The sequence below is a fragment of the Bos indicus x Bos taurus genome, chromosome 1, assembly GCF_003369695.1.
Source record: "Bos indicus x Bos taurus breed Angus x Brahman F1 hybrid chromosome 1, Bos_hybrid_MaternalHap_v2.0, whole genome shotgun sequence".
Lineage (NCBI taxonomy): Eukaryota > Metazoa > Chordata > Mammalia > Artiodactyla > Bovidae > Bos > Bos indicus x Bos taurus.
The window spans coordinates 24011402-24031353 of record NC_040076.1 but is presented as its reverse complement, the minus strand read 5'-3'; the positions used below and the strand labels follow the sequence as shown (position 1 = coordinate 24031353).

The window sequence follows — 19952 nt, the reverse complement described above, 5'->3', positions numbered from 1 at the left end:
TGCTGTACTCAAACAAACGTAGGGAGAATAACTGAAGTGATTAAAACTAAGTAAATTTCCCCTAAAACTGAATTTAAGGCAGAGGAAAGGGTCTGTTGACATGCATATATATTTTTGTCTAAACCTAAATTGGGAATTATCAATGTTTATTAATAAAAAATGGTAAAACAAGATTATGAGTACCAACTATAAGATGTTAGCCCATTATTGTACAATGTGTGTTGATAAAATAGCAATTATATATATGTATAAAATGAATTTGACATAATGTGTATTAAATTTTCATCAGTATTACCTATAAATTCAATGTACGTTCATAAGTATATTTGCTTTACAATTGTAATTTAATACTTGCTTTACATGAATTTTTGGAATAAGATCTATAGGTATTGTTATTTGTTTTACATTTCAAGATGATTTATATGGTTTAATTATGTTAAAATATACTAAAAGTATAAAGACAGTTCAAATTGTAAAAGAACACTTAAAAAATATGCCCTTATATAATAGGATATATATGTAATTGCCAGAATATAAGCTTATTTTACAGGAGTCTTTTATCCTATATTCTCCCCATTAGATACAATAATTTAAATTATATAATTAAATACATCAAAGACTCAGCAATATGTATATTTTGCTGCTAATTCCATGGAAGAAAAGAACCAACCTTCATATCCTTTTTGAGAAATAATGACCACATTTCTACTCAGACCCTTCAGTGATAAGGAAGCTCTCACACCATCAAGAGTATGCAGATGTGACACCCCAACTCTGAAAACTGGGTACAATAACTACAAAAGTATAAATAAGTATACTGAACATTTTTATAAATGGTGAGCCAGCAGCTTTCTTGCGGTTTATCATCAATCATTCAATTAACTGTAGATACAAAAACATGTGGTCAATATTGGGCTTCCCAGAAGGCTCAGCGGTAAAAGAATCTGCTTGCCAATTCAGGAGATACAGTAGATGTGGGTTTGATCCCTGTGTTGGGAAGATCCCTTGGAGGAGGAAAAGGCAATTCACTGCAGTATTCCAGCCTGGAAAATTCCATAGACAGAGGAATCTGACAGGCCGCAGTACATGGGATTGCACAGAGTCAGTCACGACTGAGCACACAAGCACATTGCCAAGATTGGATTCCTCTATTGGACATCCAACTGAAGAGAGAGCTTCCATGTTAATACCTATTAATTTATTCAGCAATATATAAACTCTATATTTCAAAGCCAACTCTTGAAAAAAATGGAGGCTACTTTGTCCTTGAACAATTATTTTAATCAGGTCACTAGGACATGCCTTCACAAAGGGAAATCTGCACATCCACATTGATAGGGTCCATTTGATCTTCAGGACTCTCTAACTAGTACTGTGATTCTCTACAGCATCAAGAGATGTAGGTTGGCTTACTGTGTCTGCACTTTATATGGACATCTGCAACTGCAGCAGGGCACGCTTTTTCTATGTGCTTAGTATTGATGTCAGTATCATACCCTCTGTTTTGCTCTTTTGAGAAGATGAGCCTCCTGTGCCTTAGACATTTTCATGGATACATTTTCCAGGCCTCATGCAAATCATCCAGAAAATGCACTGGGATGTTCTAAAGTTTTGCAAAATTGCTGAAACTCTCTTTAGTATAAGTTAAAGCCAGCATTTTTGTGAAGGCAGCTGTTTCCTGATGTTGTTATGCAGTTACACAAGAATAAAATTAGCATTTGTAATGTGTATCTAAATTTCAGTCCTATTCCAACTACTGATAGATCCATCATAAATATGAAGTGAAAATGAAAATTGCTTTGCATATGGTTCATATATCATAATCAAACTAGGTTCTTGGATTTTGGACACTTTGTCCATCATGTTTTTAGACCCATCTATAACTAAAAGACCTGAAAGGACTCTAGGGGTAGAATGCTTAGTTTTCACATATCATAGTGACAGCCATCCACACTGGACTGAGACATAAGGGTAATTTAGCACTCTTTAGCACTCTTGCCTCACTCATCAATAATATAGTGACTTACAAAAAGAGGTCAAGATCTGACATCTGCATATTTCAAAATTTAAAGCTTAAGAGATATCCACGTTTTCCCTAAAAGTTAAAAAAAAATCCTGATTATTCTCAAATATTTATCAACAAAATCATTGGGTTCAAGTCCTAGAAAAGTTTAAGGTTGAAACTTCTTTTACCATTTTGATTGGAAAGATCATTTTGTTCAGTTTTGTTGTTAGATACAGTAGTTTATTTATTTATTTTTTACCTTTAAAGATAGACAATATTAAATGATATAACAGAATTCTCAAAGGAGAAATATTGATGTCTTACTCTCAGAAATTGACAGCATAAATAATGTTTACAGTAGAAACTAATAGGTTTGAAGTGGGTGAAAGGTTAGGAATGGACCTTTCTTCTAGAGATAGAGGCAACAGTCCATTCGTTAAATATACTAAACTGGCAGCGACATTGCAATTAAAGTACTGGCCTCCCAGGGGTGGGTCAAGTACAGGATTCCAACCAGAGGTGAGGTCTCCCTATACGGTTATGATGGATTAGAAGGCAAGTCAAGATGTCCCAGGAGGAAAAGGATAGATTCTTTTGGTTCCCAAGTGCAATATGTCAAGCGAGCTAGAAGTGCAATTTTGCCAAATGTCTAGGGAGAATTTGAGCTATCCAAATGTAGTTACTTAATAACATCTTATTCCAAACCATGAAATAAAATACACTTAAAACAATGAAACTTGAATAAATGAAACCTCTTCTTGAGCAGGAATGTAAAACCTAATCTCAAGTGCTCTATGATGTTAACTATTTTCTGAAGCTATTTTAGCTATTTCAAGCTTAATATTGCAGACTCCCAAGAACTTGAGTTTTTAAGAACCCAAAGGAAAGTGATTTTTCCTTTTCTGAAGATTCCTACCATTGTTCTCAAAGTTTTTTTTTTTTTTTTTTTTTTACCATTATCATTATATATAAACATATGGGGGGAAAAAAGTGAAAGTGTTAGTCGCTCAGTCATGTCCAACTCTGTGATCCCATGGATTGCAGCCTGCCAGGCTCCTCTGTCCATGGAATTCTCCAGCCAAGAATACTGGAGTGAGTAGCCTGCCCTTCTCCAGGGGATCTTCCTGACCCAGGGATTGGACCTGAGTTTCCTGCACTGCAGCAGATTCTTTACCATCTGAGCCACAAGCAAAGGCCATTTACACATACAGTTGGTCCTAATTAGATACATCTTATAATCACTAAAGAAATTATATAGCACTCTGCCATAAAAATATATGCTCTATAAAATTAATGAATAAGGAAAACATTGTAACTTAATTTGAATAACTATAAAGGCAATAAATATATGCTTTTGGCACCAAACATACCCTTCTGTACACTATGAACTATCACAAATTTCAAATTGGTTGAATATTTATAATGATGTTGGGCTTCCCTGATAGGTCAGTTGGTAAAGAATCTGCCTGCAATGTAGGAGACACTGGTTCGATTGCTGGGTTGGGAAGATATGCTGGAGAAGGGACAGGCTGCCCACTCCAGAATTCTTGGGCTTCCCTTGTGGCTCAGCTGGTAAAGAACCTGCCTGCAATGTGGGACACCTGGGTTTGATCCCTGGGTTGGGAAAATCCCCTGGAGAAGGGAAAGGCTACCCATTTCAATATTCTGGCCTGGAGAATTCTGTGGACTGTATGGGGTCACAAAGAGTCAGACATGACGAAGCGACTTTCACTTTCACTATAATGATGTGGGTACAGTGCATTTTGATTAGGGAAAAATATAAACTGGATGTTTTTCATACTACCAATAACACATATTATTTTACTTGAGAGATTTGCTTAGTGAATTTATTTTTATGTTTAGAAAATTTAAATTTAATTGCTCATTAAAATACTTCAAGAAGAGAATAGACGAAAGAGAAGAAACATCAAAATGACAATGATGTATGGGAAATAGAAAAAAAGAACGAATGATAAAAAATAGTTTTCCATGGCAGGAATACTTCAACGTGGAGCTAAAAGTCTATTTTTTTTTTTTTTTTTTGCTTTTAGAGTTTTAATTTTTACTAACGCTCATTATGAGAAGAATGAACATAATACTTTTAAATATTATTCTAAAAGGACAAAAACCAAAACTAAATTTCATAAAAGAAAACTACCCTGATTCTTCCACACAAATGCAATTCCGCTTTGGTTGAACTGAAAGAATTAGGTTTCTCTGAGTTAATTCAGTTGGATTAAGTCAACCCTGTCAAATGATTCAGAAAAAAAAAAAAAAAAAAATGAAGTGACTAGAGTTAGATGAGCATCTTTTCTCCAGAAACTTTGACTCTGAAGTACTGAGAAAATAAGTTTTCAGTCTGTGAGCAAGATTAAAGTTGACTAGAACATGTTAGTTAGTTTGCAATTCAGAAGGGCTAAAACTATTCAAATGTGAGCTAGCTATGATAATTTTACTATAACTACTTCAGCACAAATCATAAAGTATTTCATTCTAAGAGGTCTCTTCCATAAGACAGCGTGGCCAATGACATTCCAAATGTATTAAATAGATCTGTTGTTTAAAGACACAGTGCCATCATTTTTTAATTGAAATAAAATTATATAATATAACTGGAGATAACATTACCTACAAAAAAAAAAATCAGAACAATAACATTCTTGTATATTTTGACATACCCATCCAAGATAGTAAGATACACAGGCATCTATGATTCAAACAGACAGTTATCAGTTTAAGAAGACAGCAGCCTGGTCTACAGCAATATCAATTTGCTAAGTAATTCAGTTATCACATTTTTGATCCACAGAGATGAAATTTTGAAATACCAAAACATGTCAAGACCGTATTTTTATACCAAAAGCCTAATGGAATCTGAAATGCATTGAGTTAACAAGTTGTCATGCAAGTAATGGTAATAATTTTAGCGAAAGAGGAAAATAGGTTTTTTTTCCTGAAAGATAATGGACAGTCATACCTAAGTATCAAAGTATAGTAACACCATTAAAAGGAAAAGCACTGCTCACAGGAATTTTTTACTAATACCTGAATTGAAAAATTGAACTTTTTCATATCAGTTAGAAAGAGCCTTTTATAAACTTGCAAGTTCATATACTGGGATAATTACTTAATTTTTGCTTATAAAAACAAAATAACTGAAATGGTCAGTCTGGTATATTCAGTTAGATGTTATTAGGATTTTGAAGGATTTCTTCTTTTCTATCTTCAAGGTTTCTGTCCTTTATTGTGCCCATCTTATCTTGTGAAGAGATCTCTAGGGTTTCCCATTCTATAATTTTTCTCTATTTCTTTGCATTGATCACTGAGGAAGGCTTTCTTATCTCTCTTTGCTATTCTTTGGAACTCTGCATTCATATATTCTTTGGTATATATTTTATTTTCTCCTTTGCCTTTCAATTCTCTTCTTTTCACAGCTATTTGTAAGGTCTCCTCAGACAACCATTTTGCCTTTTTGCATTTCTTTTTTCTTGGGGATGGTCTTGATCACTGCTTCTTGTACAATATCATGAGCCTTTGTCCATAGTTCTTCAGGCACTCAGTCTATCAGATCCAATCCCTTGAATCTATTTGTCACATCCAGTGTATAATCGTAAGGAATTTGATTTAGGTCATACCTGAATGGTCTAGTGGTTTTCCCTACTTTCTTCAAAAAGAGGTGGCAAGAATACACAGAACTATACAAAAATTAACCATGATGGTGTGATCACTCACCTAGAGCCAGACATCCTGGAATGTGAAGTCAAGAGGGCCTTAGGAAGCATTACTACGAACAAGGCTAGTGGAGATGACGAAATTCCAGTTGAGCTAGTTCAAATCCTAAAAGATGATGCTGTGAAAGTGCTGCATTCACTATGCCAGCAAATTTGGAAAACTCAGCAGTGACCACAAGACTGGAAAAGATCAATTTTCATTTCAATCCCAAAGAAAGGCAATGACAAAGAATGTTCAAACTACTGCACAATTGCACTCATCTCACACACTAGCAAAGTAATGCTCAAAATTCTCCAAGTCAGGCTTCAGTAGTATGTGAACCATGAACCTCCAGATGTTCAGGGTGGACTTAAAAAAGGCAGAGGAACCAGAGATCAAATTGCCGATATTCATTGGACCATTGAAAAAGCAAGAGAGTTCCAGAAAGACATCAACTCTTGCTTGACTACTCTGGGTTCTGCTAAATCATCTTCTCCAACTGAAACACTAGATGCGATGTCTTTATTGAACATTGAAGTAGACTAACATCTACTTCATCCCTTTGACTGTGTGCGTCACAACAAACTGTGGAAAATTCTTAAAGAGATGGGAATTCCAGACCATCTTACCTGTCTCCTGAGAAATCTGTATGCAGGTCAAGAAGCAAGTTAGAACTGGACATGGAAAAACAGACTGATTCCAAACCAGGAGAGGAGAACTTCAAGGCATATGTTGTCACCCTGCTTATTTAATTTATATTCAGAGTATATCATACGAAATGCTGAGCTGGATGAAGCACAAGCTGGAGTCAAGATTTCTACGAGAAATATTAATAACTTCAGATATGCAGATGACACCACGCTTATGGCAGAAAGTGAGGAAGAACTAAAGAGCCTCTTGATGAAAGTGAAAGAGGAGAGTGAAAAAGTTTAATTAAAATTCAACATTCAGAAAAGTAAGATCATGGCATCTGGTCCCATCACTTCGTGGTAAATAGATAGGGAAACAATGGAAACAGTGAGAGACTATTTTTTGGGCTCCAAAACCACTGCACATGGTGACTGCAGCCATGAAATTAAAAGACATTTTCTCCTTGGAAGAAAAGTTATGACCAACTTAGACAGTATATTAAAAAGCAGAGACATTACTTTGCCAACAAAGGTACATCTAGTCAAAGCTATGGTTTTTCTAGTAGTCATGTATAGATGTTAGAGTTGGACTATAAAGAAAGTTGAGCACCGAAGAATTGACACATTTGAACCGTGGTGTTGGAGAAGACACTTGAGAGTTCCTTGGACTGCAAGGGGACCCAACCAGTACTATGCTAAAGGAAATCAGTCCTGAATATTCACTGGAAGGACTGATACTGAAGCGAAGAACTGACTCACTGGAAAAGACCCTGATGTTGGGAAAGACTGAAGGTGGGAAAAGAAGGGGATGACAGAGGGTGAGCTGGTTGGATGGCATCACTGATTCGATGGACATGAGTCTGAATAAGCTCCGGGAGTTGGTGATGGACAGGGAAGCCTGGCGTGCTGCAGTCCATTGGGGTCACAAATAGCACATGACTGAGTGACTGAACTGACTGATCTTCAAGGTTACGCTGATCATCCTGCTCCTCTCTAATGATGGAGAAATGAATTAAACGAATTCATACATGCAAGCATCTGGTCATACTGTGAAGTGACAATAATTACATTGCAAAAATAACTGAAAATACAGTGTGTATTTTAAAAAAGGCAGCCACAAATTTAATTTTACTTATTAATAAAACTGTCAGATATATCTAGGGATGGCATAGCATCTAGTGTTTCAATTGGAGGAGCTGGTTTAGGAAGAACCCAGAATAGTTACCTTCTGAGGCAGGAGGTTGGTCAGCAGTGTACAAGTAAAGAAGAATGTAGGTTGAAGAGCTGTTGGAAATTATTTTTAACTGTTTATATTTAATTTCCTCAATATACAAGCAAAATGAATTAACCGGCTTTGCAAAGGAGGGAAGAGGATGTCATGTAAGTTTGAGGAGAGTTGGAAAGGCTTGAAATATTCATATCATAAAGACAGAAAATGAATTGACTCAAGAAATGAAAGAGGAGTTTCTGGCTCCATTGAAGGTCATTGGTCATGAACCTAAAATGAGTAAAGCCAGTCTGATTATGTGTTTCTCTACAACTATACAAGTGAAGAGTAAGAGAGGAATTTAGCATGAGTTGTGTTTCTGCCAGATGAGTAGGGCAGATGAAGGGAAACATGGCAAAACAGAAGAGGATGTATCTGAGAAATTAATTATTGTGTTAGAGCAGAAAATTTCAGTCAAGTAAGGACAGAATTGAAGGCATTATGGAGTGTCAGACAATGAATTGACAGTCTGAAAGACTTGGAATTTTTGTTGGCATCTGAGCACTAGATGGAGTAAAGAGGACAGATAGAAAATGACAGCTAAGAGTAGAATGCATGATTTGAGATTATGGTGATGACTATATGAGAAGGGTCAAAAGGTCATAATGACTGGCATCATAGTCCAGAAACCAGAACTTTTCAGAGATAGGTGCATCGAGTTTGCAGAAAGTCATGACCACAGAGATTTAGAACAGCCAGAAATGCTCTTGGTGAGGTTGCCCAGGACCCCGAATCTTTGTGTACTGTTGCTATTCCTCCTTTCATGGTCTCCATGCAGGGACTGGGGTACTGAACCAGAGACTGATGCAGAATTCTGCAGGTTCCTGCAAAACATTTCCCAGCTCTCCATAAAATGCCAATACTTACAGCTTCATTATCACACTCACACTCTTCCTAAAAATCTATCAGATCGTATCCCATCAATGTCACCAGAAACTCTGCTCCCAGGGCATCTTTCAATACAGAGACTTTCAGTCTTGCACACAGTCTCTGAATTCATCCAGTCCTTCACCTCTCTGGACCCACAGACACTTCTAAAGCATACTCTGAAACTCATGTGCCCCCATCACCAATCACCTTCAGAATTATCACCTTCTTCTCTGAATGTTACAGAACAAAAATAGCTATTTCTGGTGAGAATACTGCTTCTGCTGATACCCTATTAAGTGGAGGAAACTTTACCTCCCACAAACTTTTTCACTGAGCTCAATGTGCTTTAGATGCTTCTTCCTTCCTTATTCCTCAGTGACATCTGGACAATTATTTCTCCTCTTCTCTCCCCAATTTTGTTTAGTTTTATGAAGTTTATACCATTAAACCCAGCCATCTACCAACAGCTGTTTTGGTCATCCTGGGTACTTTCTGTGTCTTGAAACTATCAACTAGAGTTTACTCGAACACTCTCCCCCACTCCAACACGACTCCTGTCATTCCCACATTTTAATATCCATATCAACTCAAGAGGAGGCGAAAGATCCAACAGATCTACAATCATAGAAAACACTAAGAAGTAGTCAGATATTCACTCCTAAAAGATATTAAATTCTAATGGTTTTATACTGACTTTCATTAAAAACCAAAACTAATGATTCCTAAGTTATTTCAACTGATTCAAGACATAGAAAAATACAGAAATCTCAACTTACTTCTATAAAGTAGCATATCCTTAACAACAAACTCAGGGAATACTAGCACAAAAGAAATCTAATGTTCAATATTATGGGAAGATTACTTGTGTGAATTATGATAGGTATAAAATTCTAAGCAAAGCAATGCAAAGAAAATTCAGAAATAGTAAATATGTGTGTGTGTGTGTGTATATATATATATATATATATATACAATGAGAAACACAAAGTTGGGTAAATATTTGGAATTATATAAATTTCATCAGCCACATTAAGTAAAAAGTGAAAAAGTAAACTTTGAGACTTTGATGCCAGAAAAGCATTTGATAGCATTCAAAACACATTCAGAATTGCTTAGCAAGTATGGAAAAGGGTTGCCCTGACTTGATAAACAGTATCCACCAGAAACCTTCAACAAACATCATACTTAATAGTAAAGTATTACGAATACACCACTAAAGTGAGCAATGAGATAAGGATGTTATTGTCACTGACTTACCAGTGCACAAGCAAGGAATAAATAAGGATGGCATGCGATAAAAAGAAAGACACAACATTGTCATTGTGTCATTGCCATTGTATCTGCTTAGATAACACAAAATAGTCAACAAAAATATTTTATGGAAACTGGAACATCCAGTAAGCAGCAAAGTTATAGAGACAATATAGAAAAAGTACTGTTGGTGGTGTAGTTGCTTAAGTTGTGTCTGACTCTTGCGACCCCATGGACTATAGCACTCCAGGCTCCTCTATCCATAGGATTTTCCAGGCAAGAATACTTGAGTGGGTTGCCATTTCCCTCTCCAGGGAATCATCCTGACCCAGGGATTGAACCCAGGTCTCCTGCATTTCAGGCAGATTCTTTACCAACTGAGCTACTGACCCCATGAAAATAACATAAAATATGATAGAAAAATATTTAGCTCACTATAGCAACAAAAATAAATATGAAATAACTAGAAATAACATCCTAACATATTTTCAAGCCTTATTAAACCTTGGGAAAGGCTGCTGCTGCTAAGTTGCTTCACTTGTGTCTGACTCTGTACGACCCCATACACGGCAGCCCACCAGGCTCCCCCATCCTTGGGATTCCCCAGGCAAGAACACTGGAGTGGGTTGCCATTTCCTTCTCCAATGCATGAAAGTGAAAAGTGACAGTGAAGTCGCTCAGTTGTGTCCGACTCTTAGCGACCCCATGGACTGCAGCCCACCAGGCTCCCCCATCCCTGGGATTCTCCAGGCAAGAACACTGGAGTGGGGTGCCATTTCCTTTTCCAATGCATGAAAGTGAAAAGTGAAAGTGAAGTCGCTCAGTCCTGTCCCACTCTTAGCGACCCCATGGACTGCAGCCTACCAGGCCCCTCTGTCTATGGGATTTTCCAGGCAAGAGTACTGGAGTGGGGTGCCATTGCCTTCTCCGAAGACACACTTGAGGTGGGAGCAAAACACCCATTGTTATTCCCACCTTAAAACAACTTAATCTAGTAGTGGTTTTCACATGATGTTAGGCAGTAAATTGTAGTGATAAGTCATATAGGCTCTGGAAACAGAATAAAACTGGCTTCAAATCCTGATTGTACAATATACTTAGCACATTTGTTGATTTCAATCTTCTGAGCCTCGATATACTTAACAAAAAAGGTTGACAATAGTATCTATCTTTGTTGGACTGTAGTTAGAATAAAGCTGTGTATACATTTCTTGGTACAGTAACCCACCATGGTTTTTCTCATGGATTCTTACGTATCTTCCTAACTTGTCTGTCTATTTTGTCCCTGGGTTCTCTCTAGTCTGTACCCAATGCAGAGTGATCCTGTTAAACAATAATTCAGATGCTATTTTTGGCTCTGAATCCTTAAATGACTTCCTAATATCGGCAGAGTAAAAGCAAAGCCCTTACAGTGGCCTAAATGCCCCTCCCCTTTTTTTTGTTCAGTTCCTTGTTACTTCTCTTCTCCTACTCCACTTCCACTTCTTTCTCAGGCACCTGGAATTTGTCATTCCCTGTTCGGAGCAGTCTGCCCTAAGTTTGCTCCCTCACCTCCTTTGTCTCTTTCTTCAAATGTCATCCTTTGGGCAAACTCCCTGACTATCCTATCTAAAATTGAAAAACAGAACACAACAAAATCCTAAACCTTCACTCTGATCACCCTCTTTCCCATTTCTTTTAAAAATTCTTTTCCTTTTGTGTGTGTGTGTGTGTGTGTGTATGTACACTCAATTGTGTCCAATTCTTTGTGACCCCCTGGACAGTAGCCCTCCATAGCCCTCCAGGCTCCTCTGTCCATGGAATTTTCCAGGCAAGAGTACTGCAGTGGGTTGCCATTGCCTTCTCCGGTAACAAGCTACAAATCTAAAAAAAAAAAAAAAAAAAAAAAGCCTATATTTCAAATCTCTTTCCTATGGGTTCCTTTGAGATCAAATACCAAGATTGAAAAAACCAGCCTCAGTGGTACACTGAGCAAGTGAGTCCGTCCAATCTCAGTCAGCTATTTGGCTCAGTAAGTAAAGGCTTCTCTTACTATAAATATGAATCAGATTCTCAACACCTATCATCAGTCAAACCTTGGGGGCACAGCTAGGATTTGGAGAAGTTCATAGGAAGTTGTGTATGCCTGGATCCAACAGAGGAGCCTCTGTGGTGTATAAACAGTATGAAGAGTGAATAAAAATGATGAAGAACTTTGTCAAAGTTCTGACCAAACAATCTGCCAACTTTTGAGGGGATTACAAGATCCAGGAAAAATTGGCTTTTACGTTAAAGGTTATTAGTCCTCAACAGATAATATTTTCTGGAGGAAGTCTGAACTACAGAGGCTTTGCAGAGATTAGAAGAGTTTAAACATTACACAAATGTGAACAGTCACAGCAGAAAATGAGCCAATAAATCAGTTTTCTTAACTCTTGCTGGCACTGATTAAAACCTGGAGCCAAAGTCCTCAAGTTGCATGAGATAATCAAAGGCATTTTCTTAGAATGATGTGTAGGTGGTGATTTATAAACTGTAAAACTGCCGTGTCATATGGTAAACAAAACCTGGATAACACAATTATTTCCATATATTGCTTCAGTTATAATCCTGATGCTGTATAAGTTTTAGTTTGCTGCTGCTGCTGGTGCTAAGTTGCTTCAGTCGTGTCCGACTCTGTGTGACCCCATAGACGGCAGCCCACCAGGCTCCCCCATCCCTGGGACTCTCCAGGCAAGAACACTGGAGTGGGTTGCCATTTCCTTCTCCAATGCATGAAAGTGAAAAGTGAAAGTGAAGTCGCTCAGTCGTGTCCAACTCTTTTTGACCCCACTGACTGCAGCCTACCAGGCTCCTCCATCCATGGGATTTTCCAGGCAAGAGTACTGGAGTGGGTTGCCATTGCCCTCTCCTTTAGTTTGTTTGAAATTGATATAAAGTTTATCTAATTTATATTCATGTTTATTTTAATTGCATTTTCATACACATTTCTGATTAGCATGTTAGAAAATAAGTATTACCTCTGGTTCTGCTGATGTTCACCATAATACTACTTAACTGCTGCTGCTAAGTCACTTCAGTCGTGTCTGACTCTGTGTGACCCCATAGACGGCAGCCCATCAGTCTCCCCCGTCCCTGGGATTCTCCAGGCAAGAATACTGGAGTGGGTTGCCATTTCCTTCTTCAATGCATGAAAGTGAAAAGTCAAAGTGAAGTTGCTCAGTCGTGTCCAACTCCTAGCGACCCCATGGATTGCAGCCCACAAGGCTCCTTCATCCATGGGATTTTCCAGGCAAGAGTACTGGAGTGGGGTGCCATTGCCTTCTCCAACTACTTAACTAGATTTACCTAAAAAAACCTTCTGTTTGGGATTTTACTATCTAGTAATTATACTACTTTGATTTGAATGTTGGTAAAATCACCAAAGTATTTTGAATTTCCTAGTGTCAGATGAATATAAATATATAGTTACAGGTTTTACTGAGCGACTTCACTTTCACTTTTCACTTTCAGGCATTGGAGAAGGAAATGGCAACCCACTCCAGTGTTCTTGCCTGGAGAATCCCAGGGATGGGGGAGCCTGGTGGGCTGCCATCTATGGGGTCGCACAGAGTCGGACACGACTGAAGCGACTTAGCAGCAGCAGCATACAGGATTTAGATATAGTTGTTTGTTAATTCTTCCAAAACTCAGGATTTGATCTAACCCAAAGGTAATATACTTCATCCCTCAAACTACTTACTAGTGGCATCTTATGCAGACGGTGATAGAATGAGAATATGATGAGACTCTCAGCCTGAGATTATATGGCTAATATGGCTTCCTGAGATTTGACAAATAAATGCATCAGATAGAAAGCATGCACTTTAGTTTATCCATAATTTGACTGCAGGGGAATATTGGAGCTGAAATCCAGGTTTTCTTCAACCACAGTATCTCAGAAAAGATTTTGGAAAGAACTGGATTCATTGGTTTTAGTGGCAGAACAGTTTTTAATACAGCAGTAATAGAAATCTCAATGTAATAACCCAAACTTCTTTAACTGAAGTATGGAGATGGGTGGAGAAGGCAGAGGGTGAAGATTATCCCACCACCACGTGCCAATCTGCTGCTCCTGACACACCTCAATTGCACCTTAGGGCTCAGTTGAGGCTGCTTTGAAAAAATGTTCTGACCTATTTAAAAATTCATTTTAAGAATTTCTTTTAAATTATTACCTAAAGGTAAGAACAAGAGGGCATGGCAGTTTAATGCCTTTATTTACTATTTATTTTTTTACTATTAATTTTTATCACTGTAGAGTTGAATTACAATGTTATGTTAATTTCATGTGTATAGCAAAGTGAATCAGTTATATGTATATGTACACATATATCCTTTGACTATATGATATACATATATATTTATATAATATTTAATATTATATTATATATGATATAATAAATATATAATATATTAATATAATAAACAAAATATATTTATTATATAAACATATGTGTACATATATCTTTATATGTATACATATAAGCCTTTGACTATGTGCATCACCACAAACAGTGAAAAATTCTTCAAGAGATGGGAATACCAGAGCTTCTTACCTGCTTCCTGAGAAATCAGTAGGCAGGTCAAGAAGCAACAGTTAGAACCAGACATGGAACAAAGGACTGGTTGCAAATTGGGAAAGGAGTATGTCAGCGTTGTATATTGTCACCCTGTTTATTTAACTTATATGCAGAGTATATCATGAGAAACGCTGGGCTGGAAGAAGCACAAGCTGGAATCAAGATTGCCGGGGGAGAAATATCCATAACCTCAGATATGCAGATGACACCACCCTTGTGGCAGAAAGTGAAGAGGAACTAAAGAGCCTCCTGATGAAAGTGAAAGAGGAGAGTGAAAAGCTGGCTTAAAGCTCAACATTTAAAAAACTAAGATCATGGCATCTGGTCCCATCACTTCATGACAAATAGATGGGGAAGCAATGGAAACAATGACAGGCTTTATTTTCTTGGGCTTCCAAACCACTATAGATGGTGACTGCAGCCATGAAATTAAAAGATGCTTACTCCTTGGAATAAAAGCTATGACAAGCCTAGACAGCATATTAAAAAGCAGAGACATTACTTTGCTGATGAAAGTCTGTTTATTCAAAGCTATGGTTTTTCTAGTAGTCATTTATGGATGTGAGAGTTGGATCATAAAGAAATCTGAGCACTGAAGAATTGGTGCTTTTGAACTGTGGTGTTGGAGAAGACCCTTGAGAGTCCCTTGGACTGCAAGGAGATCCAACCAGTCTGTCCTCAAGGAAATCAGTCCTGAATATTCATTGGAAGGACTGATGCTGAAGCTGAAACTCTCATACTTTGGCCACCTGATATGAATAACTGACTCACTGGAAAAGCCCCTGATACTGGGGAAGATTGAAGGCGGGAGGAGAAGCGGACGGCAGAAGATAAGATGGTTTGAGGGCGTCACCAACTCGATGGCATGAATTTGAGCAAGCTCTGGGAGTTGGTGATGGACAGGGAAGCCTGGTGCGATGCAGTCCATGTGGTCACAAAGTGTTGGACAAGACTGAGTGACTGAACTGACCTGATATATATATCCATTCTTTTTTTAGATTCTATTCCCTTATTACAGAAGACTGAGTAGAGTTCCCTCTGCTATACAGTAGGTTCTTATTAGTTATCTATTTTATATATATAGTAGTGTGTATGCCCCTGTGCTTGCTAAGTCACTTACTCAGGTCTGACTCTTTGTGATCATATGGACTGTAGCTTGCCAAGTTTCTCTGTCTGTGGGACTCTCCAGACAAGAATACTGGAGTGGGTTGCATCCAGGGGATCTTCCTGGCCCAGAGATCAATCTGGCATCTCCTGCGACTCCTTCATTATAGGCGGATTCTTTACCATTGAGCCACCAGGGAAGCCCAGTAGTGTGAATATGTCAGTCCTAATCTCCCACTTCATCCCTTCTGCATCGCCTCACTTCCCCTTGGTAACCATAAGTTTCTTTTCTACATCTGTGACTCCATTTCTGTTTTATAATAAGCTCATTTGTAACATATTTTTTAGATTCCACTTATAAGAAATATTATATGATATTCATTTCTCTGTACAGAAATGGGGGGGGGAAAAAAAAGAGGAGCTATGAAGCCAGGTGATTCCCTAGAATCACATGGTTAATATTTAGACTGAAACATAGTCCAGTACTTTTCTTACTACATCAAAATCTTTAAAAAAAATTGCTCCCTGAAGCAAAGGCAGAACAACCTCACTAGTACTCAATAAGTGGACATTAAAGAAAATAAAATGTCATCTCTTTCTCCTTAAATAGATAATTTTAAAAGCTCTACTGCTTAAAACCTGTCAGCCATTACAGATAGTTGCTCCTTGAGAAAACCTTAATACACCTTTCCAAGATCCAATCTAACATTACCCAGTAAAACTTCCTATGATATTTCTGCTCTGTTCAGTATGGTGGCTACTGGTCACATGTTGAGTGCTTCTTAAGTGTGACTGAAGAATGAAATATTTTATTAGTTTCCATCTAAGTAGCTACATGTGGTTGGGGGCCACCACATCAGAAAAACCAGGCCCAGTGCTTTACTCCTTCTCTAGCCTCACCTTCCACCATATCCTCACCTATCACTTTATGGTTTGTCCATATTATCTTTCAGTTTTATGAGTTCACCTGCTCTCTCCTGGCTTCTACACATTTTGTTAGTATCACTCCCCAGTTCTTCACTTCTCTTATACTTGCTAATTTCTATTCACCTTTTAATTTTGGTGAAGTGAAGCTTTCCTTAAGACAGTGTCTTAATTCTCTAACTCTCTTCTGTCTTAAACCTTAAACAGCTGCCACCTAAGGTTGTTTGTTGCTTAGTCACCAAGTCATATCTGACACTTTTGTGATCCCATGGACTGTAGCCTGCTAGTCTCCTCTGTCTACAGGATTTCTCGAGCAAAAATACTAGAGTGGGTTGCCATTTCCTTCTACAGGGGATCTGCTCAACCCAGAGATCGAACCTGCATCTCCTGCATTCACAGACAGATTTTTAACCACTGAGCCACCAGGGAAGCCCTCCATCTAAAGTGGACAGCTTTTAATATACTCTAGTGCAATTATATTTTTAATATCCCTTTCCACTTGTGAGATTATAAGAGTCTCCATGGGAAAAGGAATGTACTAGCCACAAGCACTTGATCTGTCACATGCATATTGAACAAATAGATATATGAATATTTAAAAGTTCATTTAAATGCATTAATTATATTTTTGAAAGTTAGGTAAAAAAAAAAAAATGGATGCTACCTGAGAACTATTATCATCTCTTGAACAGAATGATAAACTCCACATTTCAGTTGAACCATAGAATGATGAACTGATTAGATGGCACAGGGTTTAGAAATATATTCTGACAGTTAGCAGTGATGTAATGATGTTCTGGACTAGAGTCATTTAAGTGATCATGGAAAAGAAAGTGTATGTCTAAAAGAAATGTTGAGAATTGGATTGAATAGAACCGGAAAGGAACTGAGTAACCAGAAACAGCACAGTGTGCCTTTCATAAAAAATACAGAGAATAGTAATAACAAAGATACTACATTTGGGAGCTAAATAAAACTTGGGTTATATAAAATAAAAATTATAATGGGCTTGTAAATTCAGAGGAATATCAAAGCGTGAAATGTCTAAGTTGTACAAGCAATTGGTAATACATGACTATTGAGAGTGTATTACAACCTTCAGGCTAAAAGTTGTAGATATTAGAGCCACATGATTGGCTGGGCTTTTAAATGGAAATCAGTGTAGGAAGAAGAAACTGAATAACTAAGTATTTAAATATATCCAAGTTAGGAGACAAAAGGAAATAGAAACGCCAAGCTGACTATTCATGTGTGCATGCTAAGTCGCTTCAGTCATGTCCGACTCTTTGCAACCCTATGGACTGAAGCCCGCCAGTCTCCTCTGCCTATTCAGAAATATACAAAAATCAAAAATTGAGAGTTTTAATAAGAGGGGACACACTTAAAAGTATTGAATTCCCAAGAGAAATTGAATTGGAAGGGCATGAGAAATATGAAATTTGAATAGAAAAACACTTGGGGGTGTTCTTTGAGATAACACTTATCCTTATGCATTGTATAGAAGTACAAAGAGAAAGTATTGACATCCCATACTTCTCAGTGACCAGAGGACTGTGCTCCAGATATAAGACCACGAATTCAGAGACAGGGCTTACTATACATCATTGTGATTAGGACCAGGAATTTTGCTTTTGTATCTGCTTTTTTCTTTTTCTTTTTCTTTTTTAAGAGATAGAAGGTCAATGTCTGCTTCAAGTTTACCCCTTAAAACTTAATACAGTATACTAACGCATATATATGGAATTTAGAAAGATGGTAACACTAACCCTGTGTACGAGACAGAAATAGAGACACTGATGTATAGATCAGTCTTATGGACTCTGTGGGAGAGGGAGAGGGTGGGGAGATTTGGGAGAATGGCATTGAAACATGTATAATATCATGTATGAAACGAGTCACCAGTCCAGGTTCGATGCACGATACTGGATGCTTGGGGCTGGTGCACTGGGAGGACCCAGAGGGAGGGTATAGGGAGGGAGGAGGGAGGAGGGTTCAGGATGGGGAACACAGGTATACCTGTGGCAGATTCATTTAGACATTTGGCAAAATTAATACAATATTGTAAAGTTTAAAAATAAAATAAAATTTAAAAAAAATTAAAAAAAACTTAATACAAATAGATTTGAAGAAGCATTTATTATTGGTTTTCCAAAACCTTTACTATTTAATTAGGAAGGACCCATAACCTACAAGGCCTATGTAAGAATTTTTTGTAATAGGTTATTCTCTTACCTTTTAAGGCATAGAATCACACAAAAACTTATGTGCAATACTTAAGTACTATCAGATCAGATCAGATCAGTCACTCAGTAGTGTCCGGCTCTTTGTGACCCCATGAATCACAGCACGCCAGGCCTCCCTGTCCATTACCAACTCCCGGAGTTCACTGAGACTCACGTCCATCGAGTCAGTGATGCCATCCAGCCATCTCATCCTCTGTCATCCCCTTCTCCTCCTGCCCCCAATCCCTCCCAGCATCAGAGTCTTTTCCAGTGAGTCAACTCTTCCATGAGGTGGCCAAAGAACTGGAGTTTCAGTTTCATATTAATAATACTTCCAATACTATGTTAGGAAGCGCTCTTCCAAGGAAGTCCCAGGGAGGAAGCGGGGAAGAGCCAAAACCTGGAGGCACATTGCCAGTCTCCTTACACTTTGTATCAAGCACAACTTTGCCATTTTTAACACGTGACATGAATCACTGCATCTTAATCTACCTCAGGGTAAAGAAAGCAGAAAAACACATCTGTCAATGTCCATTTTTATTTCTATTTCACAGGCTTGCTTCATGGGCTATTAACACACCTTCCTCCAAACCAAACACACATAGGTTGCATACAAGCATTACTAATGCGCCCCATGATATCTCAAGTCTCAGAAGCAATAGGAAAGCATCGGGAAGGAAGGATGAATGTGCCATGTGGGTGTAAGCAACATGCAGTCATGCTGGTAATGCAAAGTCAATAGCCACAGTATCTGGAATGACATAGTGTCCAATGGCTTCAGGGAGATCATGCTAAGAGGTTCTGAGATGGCACTAAGAAAGTATCTGATCTAGTTCACATGTACCAGCCACTTTATTTTGTCTTCTCTGTCCTTAGCACTCAAGGGTGGCTTACATACAGTTTCTAATTTGAGTTGTACTTTTGTGATGGGCATGGGAAATAGATGGGGAAACAGTGGAAACAGTGTCAGACTTTTTTTGGGGGGCTCCAAAATCACTGCAGATGGTGACTGCAGCTGTGAAATTAAAAGATGCTTACTCCTTGGAAGAAAAGTTATGACCAACCTAGATAGCATATTGAAAAGCAGAGACATTACTTAGCCAACAAAGGTCTGTCTAGTCAAGGCTATGGTTTTTCTAGTGGTTATGTATGGATGTGAGAGTTGGACTGTGAAGAAAGCTGAGCGCCAAAGAATTGATGCTTTTGAACTGTGGTGCTGGAGAAGACTCTTGAGAGTCCCTTGGACTGCAAGGAGGTCCAACCAGTCCATTCAAAAGGAGATCGGTCCTGGGTGTTCATTGGAAGGACTGATGCTGAAGCTGAAACTCCAATACTTTGGCCACCTCATGCGAAGAGTTGACTAATTGG

General features: G+C 38.0%; 1 protein-coding gene across 15 annotated transcripts in view; it reads right to left on the bottom strand.

The window, feature by feature from the left end:
* The window catches only part of ROBO2 (roundabout guidance receptor 2), a 1466835-nt gene that overhangs the window by 828713 nt on the left and 618170 nt on the right, over positions 1-19952 (bottom strand). The window lies entirely within an intron of this gene.